At 41.0% G+C, this 8,818-nt stretch overlaps 1 long non-coding RNA gene across 1 annotated transcript in view; it reads right to left on the minus strand.

Moving 5' to 3' along the window:
* Window positions 1-890: 890 nt before the first annotated feature.
* Window positions 891-8,818, minus strand: part of LOC103146966 (uncharacterized) — an 11,896-nt gene continuing 3,968 nt past the window's right edge. The window contains exons 2-3 of the long non-coding RNA XR_001663803.1: window positions 6,201-6,389; window positions 891-1,688 (exon numbers count right to left, since the gene is read on the minus strand). This is a non-coding gene — a long non-coding RNA (uncharacterized LOC103146966). The remainder of the gene's footprint in view (window positions 1,689-6,200; window positions 6,390-8,818) is intronic.

Raw genomic sequence — 8,818 nt, forward strand, 5'->3', positions numbered from 1 at the left:
CCTCCGGATGAAGCAAAGGGTAGAAAAAAGGTCTTGTTTTTACCAGGCTAATAAAGAATGAAAGGATTTAATTAATGGGAAAATTGTGATTGGCGGTGATGTCATCGATTTCTCCTCTGAAGCCGCAATTATTTTCCTCCTCAGCATCTGATTCACAAAGCAAAAAGCTTCAATGACGACAACATAAACAAACTGCAGATCTGTTTTCCTTTCACCTTGGGTTAACACACACAAATGCATTGTGTCTTTCTATCTTGAGAAGGACTTGCATCGACTTCCTTTCATTTCATTAACGATCCTGAAGCAGCACTTCTCCTTTTGGGGCCTCAGCTTTGGGCCCTATAAGGAGCTGTGGGTCCTCACAGTGTAGTATTTTTTGTAAAACGGCCCTAGAGGTGAGGATGTTGAGACACACAGACAGTGTAAGTTTAATGTGCCGTACTGTCAGATAGCCCACTAACGGTCAGCAGCCTGGATTAGTGGAAGGAAGTGGGGGGTCTGTTTTCACGGGGCCAGAGTTTTTAATACAAACCTTACAAAGAGGTTAGTGTCTGAGGCGGGAAAAGAGACGAATGATGAGATCTACCCCCACCTCCACAAACGCACACTGAGGCCTCAGTATATCCCTCAGCCGCCCCGCCTCTCCCTGAAGACAGCGGCCCGTCCATTCTTCATCTCTGGGGGCAGCGCAAGTCATGCAGAACTTGCAACAGGAGCGTTCTGAGTGTGATCTCATCGGATTAGGCACCGAGATACGGGCAGGGCGCCTCCAAAAGCGCCGTGTGGTTTCTTCTACTTCCTTGATTCACATCCAATGTTTGAGCAAAGAGGACAGCAAACAGGAAGGCCGTTCAATTGAAATCCATCCAACCACTAAACTCTTTTTAATGTTTTTGTTATTGATTTTATTTTTCAGGTGTTATTAAATAAATGCAAGGTAAACAAGACGTGTCCATGTTAAATCCACAGGACAAACCAAAAGAAGCATGAAGGTGTATTCTATATCATAAAACAGTTTAAGGGAAATAAAATGTTAAAAGAATAACAAGCTAAAAAGAGCTATATGATCGCAGGTCTAAAAGAAGATCAGAGAGAGAAAGATTTTGTTCTGGACTATAACAGATTTCAAATGTCCCTCATGCTTTGACCCAGAGGAATGAACATCATCAATGATGTGATGGTTCCGACTCAGAAAGGGCCGAGGCAGAACCTTTAAAAGTTAGAAGCAAAGAGGAGCTGCTCGATGCAAGGCCGAGAGGCTGGAGAGTCTAGAGAGGGTACTGTTAGTTAACCCATTAACACATGACTGCTAATGGGTTATGACTTTGATCATGCTCCTGAGATAAAAAGTGTAATCAACACGTCTGTCCACAAGTTGAGATCTGTTCTGGCTAATGTCTAGAAATGACCGGCCTTTAAAGACAAACACATTGAGGTTTGTGGAAGCCAGTCAGGACCAAGCAGGGACTTGCAAAGGGCGTAACCTCTGCTGGCAGCAGCTTGTTGCTTTTCCACCCTGGAGCTGGGGGTTTTCTGCAGTCACTCGGTGCCAAACAGTGAGCAGGACGGAGACCGCAGCTGAACGGCATTGAAGGTGGGGGTGGAGAAGTCGGTCCGAGTCCCTGAGTCATGACCTTTGTTCTGCTCAATGGTTCAAAATGTGGAGAATTGACCTGAAGACGCAGCTCCTGCACAGTGAAAGGAAAACTTCACCTGACGTTGAACTCAGAAACAAATCTTTATTATCATTTTTCAGAAAAAGATCCCAGTCCTGCTCATGGGTAAAGTTACAGCAGAAAACTTCCTCAACAATGAACGACTCAGAAACACTTAAAGTAATTAAAGTTAAGCAAGCTGGGACAAAGTCTGAACGATGATGATTTTTGGATTTATGTAATAACTCCACAAGTGTCTCTTGCAGAGATAAATGATGACAACTCATTAAAGATTCTCCATTATCAGCTTGACCCCTAATCAATACTCAAATCAGATTAAGCTGCACTGAATAATTTAAAGTAATTATTGAGTTTTTCTTCATTGTCTGAAAGCAAAAATGGAAAATGACTCATTTAGATGTTGACTTTATGAATAACAGAAAGTACCAATGCAGTTTGTTAAATTGTCAGTAAATGCCGTCTGACCGGATTTTTCTGAACGACCGACTGTGTGTGTACCTACATGTGCATATATATGAGAATTATTACAAGGATTACAGTTTCCCAGCGTTTTGTTTCACATCATGTTTCAACATGTGCAGTAAATTGCTGCCGTCACATAAAATTGTGTCATGTCAAATATCAGAGACAAAGTCTTTCCATTGACCTGTAGAGAAAGTCTCGTTGGCCCACTCTGTCTTACTGTTTTCCTTCCTTGTGATCTTCATCAACAGCCCAGAACTCATTCGCACTTCACCGGGCTGAAGGACTTCAGTGTCACTTTCAGAGAAAAGTCCTTTTAGTTAAGCTACTTCCTGGGACTCTGACTAGCTCCTAAACTCAAATGATGACCCTGTACTCATTTGACACATTGCACTGTTGTAACTGTTTGGTGCTTTTTTCTAACTCCAGCTTTAATTAAGGTTTTTGGCCTGATAGTAACAGGATAATATTGAACTTAATCAGGGTGCATCTCTTTTTAGTGCATCTATTCTCAACTTTTACCCTTCAAGAAGATAGCATTCATCAAATTCAGGGAAAGCTTTTGTTTTTTTAAAGTTGTAACTACAATAATTAATAAAGGTAGATGCCAAATGACAGAAAGGCAATTTTTAGTTGAACCTTTAAACAGCTGAAATGTTCTGAGTCCAGATGGTTCTGCTGCTTCCATTTCTTCTGATGCATATTCAGATTAAAGCCCTAAAGAAAAAGCAGAAGCTGAGGCAACAAAAACACATTTTAAGATATTTATACATTGGTCCCAGCCAGTGGTGGGAAGTAACGAAGTACAAGTACATCGTTACTGTACTTAAGTACATTTTTTGAGTACTTTCTCCACCACTGGTCCCAGCACAGGCCAGAACTGGATTTAGCAATGTGTCAAACCTTAACAAGAGCTTCAGATTAACTGCAGTCCTGTCATAACTAGATGATGAAGAACATTTTTTGTTGCAGAATGACAAAAAGATGGTGGAGTTCTGTTTATTGTTTTTAGCTGATTTATCCAAGTTGCATTTTGGAAAGTGAGGTTTTCTTCTCCCATGACCATTTTAAAGCCTTAAGCCTTCTGTGACATGACTTGTTTTTCAGTACAAGCCTCCATTAACATCTTCGTCTGTCCCAAAGGTTTTCAGTGTTGCCCGTCACATTGTCACTAGAGTCCCACCAGCTTAGCGTGAGCAGTTCCAGCTGATTCCTCTGTTTGAATCACAGTGTTTGGTTTGGAGAGTGTAATTTGGTAATTGCTGTTTGCGTAGCTTTAGCGCTGAGACAGGAGCAGAGAGAACAAGCTGAGAACACCTCACATATTCAGTCACACCAGACAAACTTCTCATTTTTTCTCCTGTTCCTCAGATTTAAGTTCACATTGTCTGTCGAGGCTGGTTCAGCTCCCACTCCATCCATCTCTTACACTCTTGGGCGAAACAGTTCAGGGGCCAGAGGGCCCAGCAGGGGGCACCGCTGCGTGGCAGCCTGGCCTCTGTTAGACTGCCTGTGGGCAGCTGTAGCTACCATCCAGTAGCTCACCACCATCAGAGGCTTAATGTAGTGTGAAAAGCTTTAGAGTCCTCTGGACTTGATAAAGCACTACACCAGCACAGAACATTTACCATAACTATCCGGTTATGCTGATGATACTCAGCTGCATCGACCCATAAACTCTGAAGAAGCAGTCTGATGGGCAGACTGCAGGCGTGTCTAGAGGACATTGAAACCTGGATGACTCTAAACTTTCTAAATTCTGACCAGACAGAGGTTGTTGTTTTAGTTTTCAGGCTCCTCTCCTATGGAAGCAACTCCCAGTGTTAGTCTGAATACTTTCTAGACCAGGACTGAAATGTTCCTCTCTCCTAAAGCTGATTGTTAAAACAGAGCTGCTCGGCCAGGTCAGTGGGCAGTAGGGGGCAGTAGAGAGTTCAATATGCTGCCACTGTAACCAGGTTGTATTTCTCTTTTATTATAATCACACAAAATGCCTTTTTGGTTATTCATGCTGGTTTTTTTGTTTTTTTGTTTGTTTGTTTTTAACTGACTGACACGCCTTTAAAAACTCTGTCTTTGTTTTAACATTGGTCATTTTGTCATATTCTGATGCTGGAGGACAAACTGACCACTCCTGACCTTCTCCTACTACTCTCCAGTCTGTATTATTTGCTTTTAACTGTTAACATTTGGATTTTTCTCAGTTATTTCCTCTCCAGAAGCTACTCCTGCTCTGCATTCTGATTGGCTGATTCCTTCCTGGAGGTGGGGCATCAGCTGGCATGATGCTGCCATCACCTCACCGTTTATTTCAAAATCAAAAATATGTTATTAATCCCAAAGGGAAAATAAATACATTTCTGTGAACATAGAAACTTCTCCTGGCTCAATTCTGGTTCTGGTACTGAGCCCAGTTCTGGTTCTGGTGGAGGGTTCCTCCTGTTTAAGGGGCGTTTATCCTGTCCACTGTCGCCCCCTGCTGGTCAGGAGGCGTGATGCTCTGCCCCAGATTTATCCCATCTGAAGGAGCATCCAGTTGAAACCTTATCCAGCTCTCTTAGCTAAACACCAGATCCTTCTCAGGTAAAACCCTTCTCGATAAATTCCTTCATTGCTGAGCAAAATATCAACACAGAAACAGTTCAGTGAAAATTCTCCACCCCCCGGTTCTCCACCCCCCGGTTCTACACCACCCAGTTCTCCAGTCCTTCACTGAAAGAAGAAACTTTAATCTCCTGCTGGTAGTTTAGAATCACTGACTGGTTTTGCACCTCAATACATGACCATGATGTGATGTTTTATATCTGTGTGTTTTTTGCAGAACAGAAACTTGCTGGGAAACAGCAGTTATGCTGAGCAAGGAATGATTTCTTTGAATCTTTTCCAGTTTAAATAATAACGACATTTGCAGGGCTAGAGATAAAGCATCAGCTAAAATCTCTTAATAATTGAGATTCCTTCTGAAATGCTTCTAACTGCCCATTTTAAATGTTAAAGCACCACATTTATTTTCACATGCATTAACACACACAGTGAAAAGCATCTCAACACTCCCATGGAAGCAAACATCCAGTCTGCCTTATCATCGCTCTTGAGAGAACAGCCAATCAGAATCAAGGAAAGTGAATAGTGCTTCTGGATCTGCTGTTTAGTAATGCCAACCATTTGCTTGTGAACTATCACTGCTTAAAAGTTGAAGTCAGGGTTCAAAGGTTAATGAGGTGCAGTAAATGTGTGGTTATGTGGAAGTTCTTTCAGCCTGACCTTGAAACATGAAAGCATGTTTAGTAAATCCCTTTTAAAGGAGGAAGTGTGTCGCTGCACATGCAGCCAGAGGAAAGAAGCTGAGATTGCTCTTCCAGACAACAAGGGATAAAATACCGACAGACACAAAGTAATGACCAGTCAGACCTGAAACTACACAAACCACAACCAGGATGCTCTACAGATATCTCCAAGCAGGAGCCGCATGTTGATAAGGCTTCACATGAACCCCACTGAACATATTTGCTGGTGTCCAGCCACGGCCTGCAGGGGGAAGCTGGTTGAGTTCATGTCTCAGATTTGTTCCACTGAAGGAGACCTGAAGATGGGAACGTTAAAGTAAATCACGAGTTACTTTAACATTCCTGTTCACTGTGGACCCTGGCTTTGGTTTTGTGTTTCTACTGTTTCTCTTTTTATTTATCTGTTATGTTTTAGTTCACCTTTTGTTTTACCCTTCTTGATTATTTGTTGTTACTCATTTTTGTTAGATCTTTCTCACTATTGTGTTTCTTTATTTCAGCCCCCTTGCAGTGTTTTCTAGTTACTCTATGGTTAGTTATTCTTTTAGGTCTTAGTCTACATCTATTGTAGTGTTTCTAGTTAGGTTTATTTCTTTGTTTAGTCCGTTTGGTTATTCTAGTTTCCTGAGTTCTGAGGTCAGCCCTGTTGCTGTTAGTTTCCCCTCATGTCTTTGTCTCTTTCTCGTTTATCATGTTTTCTTTAGTCTTAGAGTTTCTTTAGGGCTAAAAGTATTTCCAGCTCCGTTCCCCGTCCTCCTGCTCCAACTACTCTCACCTGAAATCAGTTAGTTTTGTCAACTCAGGTCTTTGTCCAGCTCTCAACCTCCTCCAGTATTTAAGCCTCTTGTTTTCTCCCACAACTTGCCAGATCCTCGTCTTCACTCCCGTCTTTCCTTGGTGCCTTCCTGTCTTCTCATGTCTCCTGGGTTGGACTCTTTGCTTTTTGATATGTGTAATTTGTTTTCTAGAAAAGAGAGAAAAAAGGAGACCTGTTACACTTAGTCAGTGTATTGAATTATTTGATTAACTTATTGAGATATTCACATCACTCCGCAAGCAATAAAAGAAAGTGTTGCATTTTAATATAACACTTGAAAGCCTGATATTTGTGCAAATGATTAATTTAATGTAAACTCTGAGATAAGGGAAATCAGATCTATGAAATGCAGTTGTGAAAGATTCAGTTTTATTTCATGTACAACTAGAACATTAAATACATAAAACATTTTTTGTAGTTGCGCAGACATCAGGCTTCTTTGCCCAAGCCCTTACCAGTGGGCCATTTTCATAATTTGCTCATTGATAATCCCAAAAACATCGGGGGGAATTAATTTGAACAAGTTTTATTGAGATCTTCTGTTCTGTTGATTAAAGTTATTAACGTTTCAGATATTAATAAATATTTTATTATCCAAAGAGCTCATGTCAGCCTTCCGGCAGTGTTCAGTCTGTCTGATGCCCCACAGAGCCCAAATGCCCCACAGAGCCCAAATGCCCCGGTCCACAGAGGCACAGCGGCCAGAGCGACTATCAGGCAAAGTGAAAATCTGTGTTTGCTTCAGCTGCGTCCTGCTGCTCTGAGGCGTTTCTTCCCTTTAGTTGCCTCCCAACCTTCACATCATGGTGGACGATGTACAACATGTGGCTCTGGTGAAAAACGCTGAGTCTGTTTTAACTGTCAGTGTTAATGGTGAGGAGCATTTGAGAAGTAATAGAGAATTAAAGATACAAGTAAATTAATGTGTAGAATATGAACCTGACAATATTCAGACACAGTAACTGTTCAATAACGACTGTGACATTATGAAATATATCATAATTATAAACATCATAAAAGTTATAAGTCGTCTTCACAGCATTTTAAAGAGAATCAGCTGACCAGAAACATCAAAGGTCACTTTTGTTTATTTTGTGAGTTAATGGGAATTTTGAAACATTTTTCATTATTGAACAACTTATATGAAAGTACAAAAGCATGACTTTAAAAATAGCTCACAATGAATTCACAACTTGAGATAATCCCAGTTTGCTCCACATCAGAGCAGCAGCTTTTCTCTGCAAGCGCTCGGATGTCACGTGTCGTTCATGTACCAGCAACAATCGATTAGTGGATTCAGGTGCACTAATTCAGGCGCAGAACAATGTGGGCACTTGAGGAATAATAGCTGCTGATCTTCAAAGTAACTCAGCAGTTGGATCCTTTAGTGTGAATTCTGGGCAAAGTGAAGACTCCCCAGCTGGATGTGATGAACCGTAGAATCAACAGAAAACCCAGAAGAAGGAGATGAAAGGGGGCTTAATCCCCTTTATTGAATGTTTGGTGACAATACGTGGCAGCCTAGCGTGAGTGAGAGTCGAGTCATGTGGGCAGGTTAAAATGTTAAAGAGGATCAGGGTGTAAAACACCTGTGAACTACCAATGAGCAGGTAAGGATTCATACTGTCCAGGTTTCTGGAGATCTCTCTCTATATATATAATTTAATTGAGTTAATTGCAGCATCTGTAATTAATCGCAATTAATCTCATTTTAATTGAAAACCATATACCAACATTTATATTGAACCTTCTCATTCAAAAAACTCTTTTGCTAAATTATTGGGTCGACATGATGTAAATTGGTTTTAATCTGTTGATTAGGTTCAGTTTTTTCATTCTTTAGAAGTTCAGACTGTGGACGCTGATGTTAACGTTGGACGTCTGTGCTGCTACATGCTAGCACTGAGATGCTGCTTCAGGCTAACTGAGCGGCCTGTGGATAATCACCGTCTTCATAATGTTTTTAGTTTGTTCTAGGGTCATTCTGCACATTTCGGACCAGAACCCGTTCATCTCTGTAACCATTGCCTTCTGAAAGCGGGACAATGGGACATTTGCATTTTGTCTCTATTGGCTTTAATAATTTGACCAGATGAATATGGCTCCTTCAAGTCTGAAAATACTTCCCAGGATGAACCAGGAGCTCTTTCTGACACCTGGCTGATTTCTGGTCCTTTTCCATCGACTTCAATTAGAAAGCACAGAGCTCCATGTGTGACCCTAAAATATCCACAAGTGAGCCTCTGTAATCTCAAAAGTGTCAGTTATTGACAACACAAAACATGAATATAAAATCTTAGAGACTGTAAAAGAAGTGTGACCAGATGGCGGCTCCTCGTTGAACAATGGACAGAATGTGTTGATGGCATCTATCAGATGGAAATATTAACATTCTCAATCCATTTATGGATGAAGATGTTCACAATCCTGTGGTCAGAATGAACGTCTGTTAATCAAACACATGCAAGAATATTGGATTGATTAATAGAAAATGGCTGTAAAGAGCTGGTTCATTTTGGCTATCTCATTTCCTTTTGGTTCTGAACATACAAGTATTGTCTCCTTATTGTGAATAT

Source organism: Poecilia formosa, unplaced genomic scaffold, assembly GCF_000485575.1.
Source record: "Poecilia formosa unplaced genomic scaffold, Poecilia_formosa-5.1.2 Scaffold172, whole genome shotgun sequence".
Lineage (NCBI taxonomy): Eukaryota > Metazoa > Chordata > Actinopteri > Cyprinodontiformes > Poeciliidae > Poecilia > Poecilia formosa.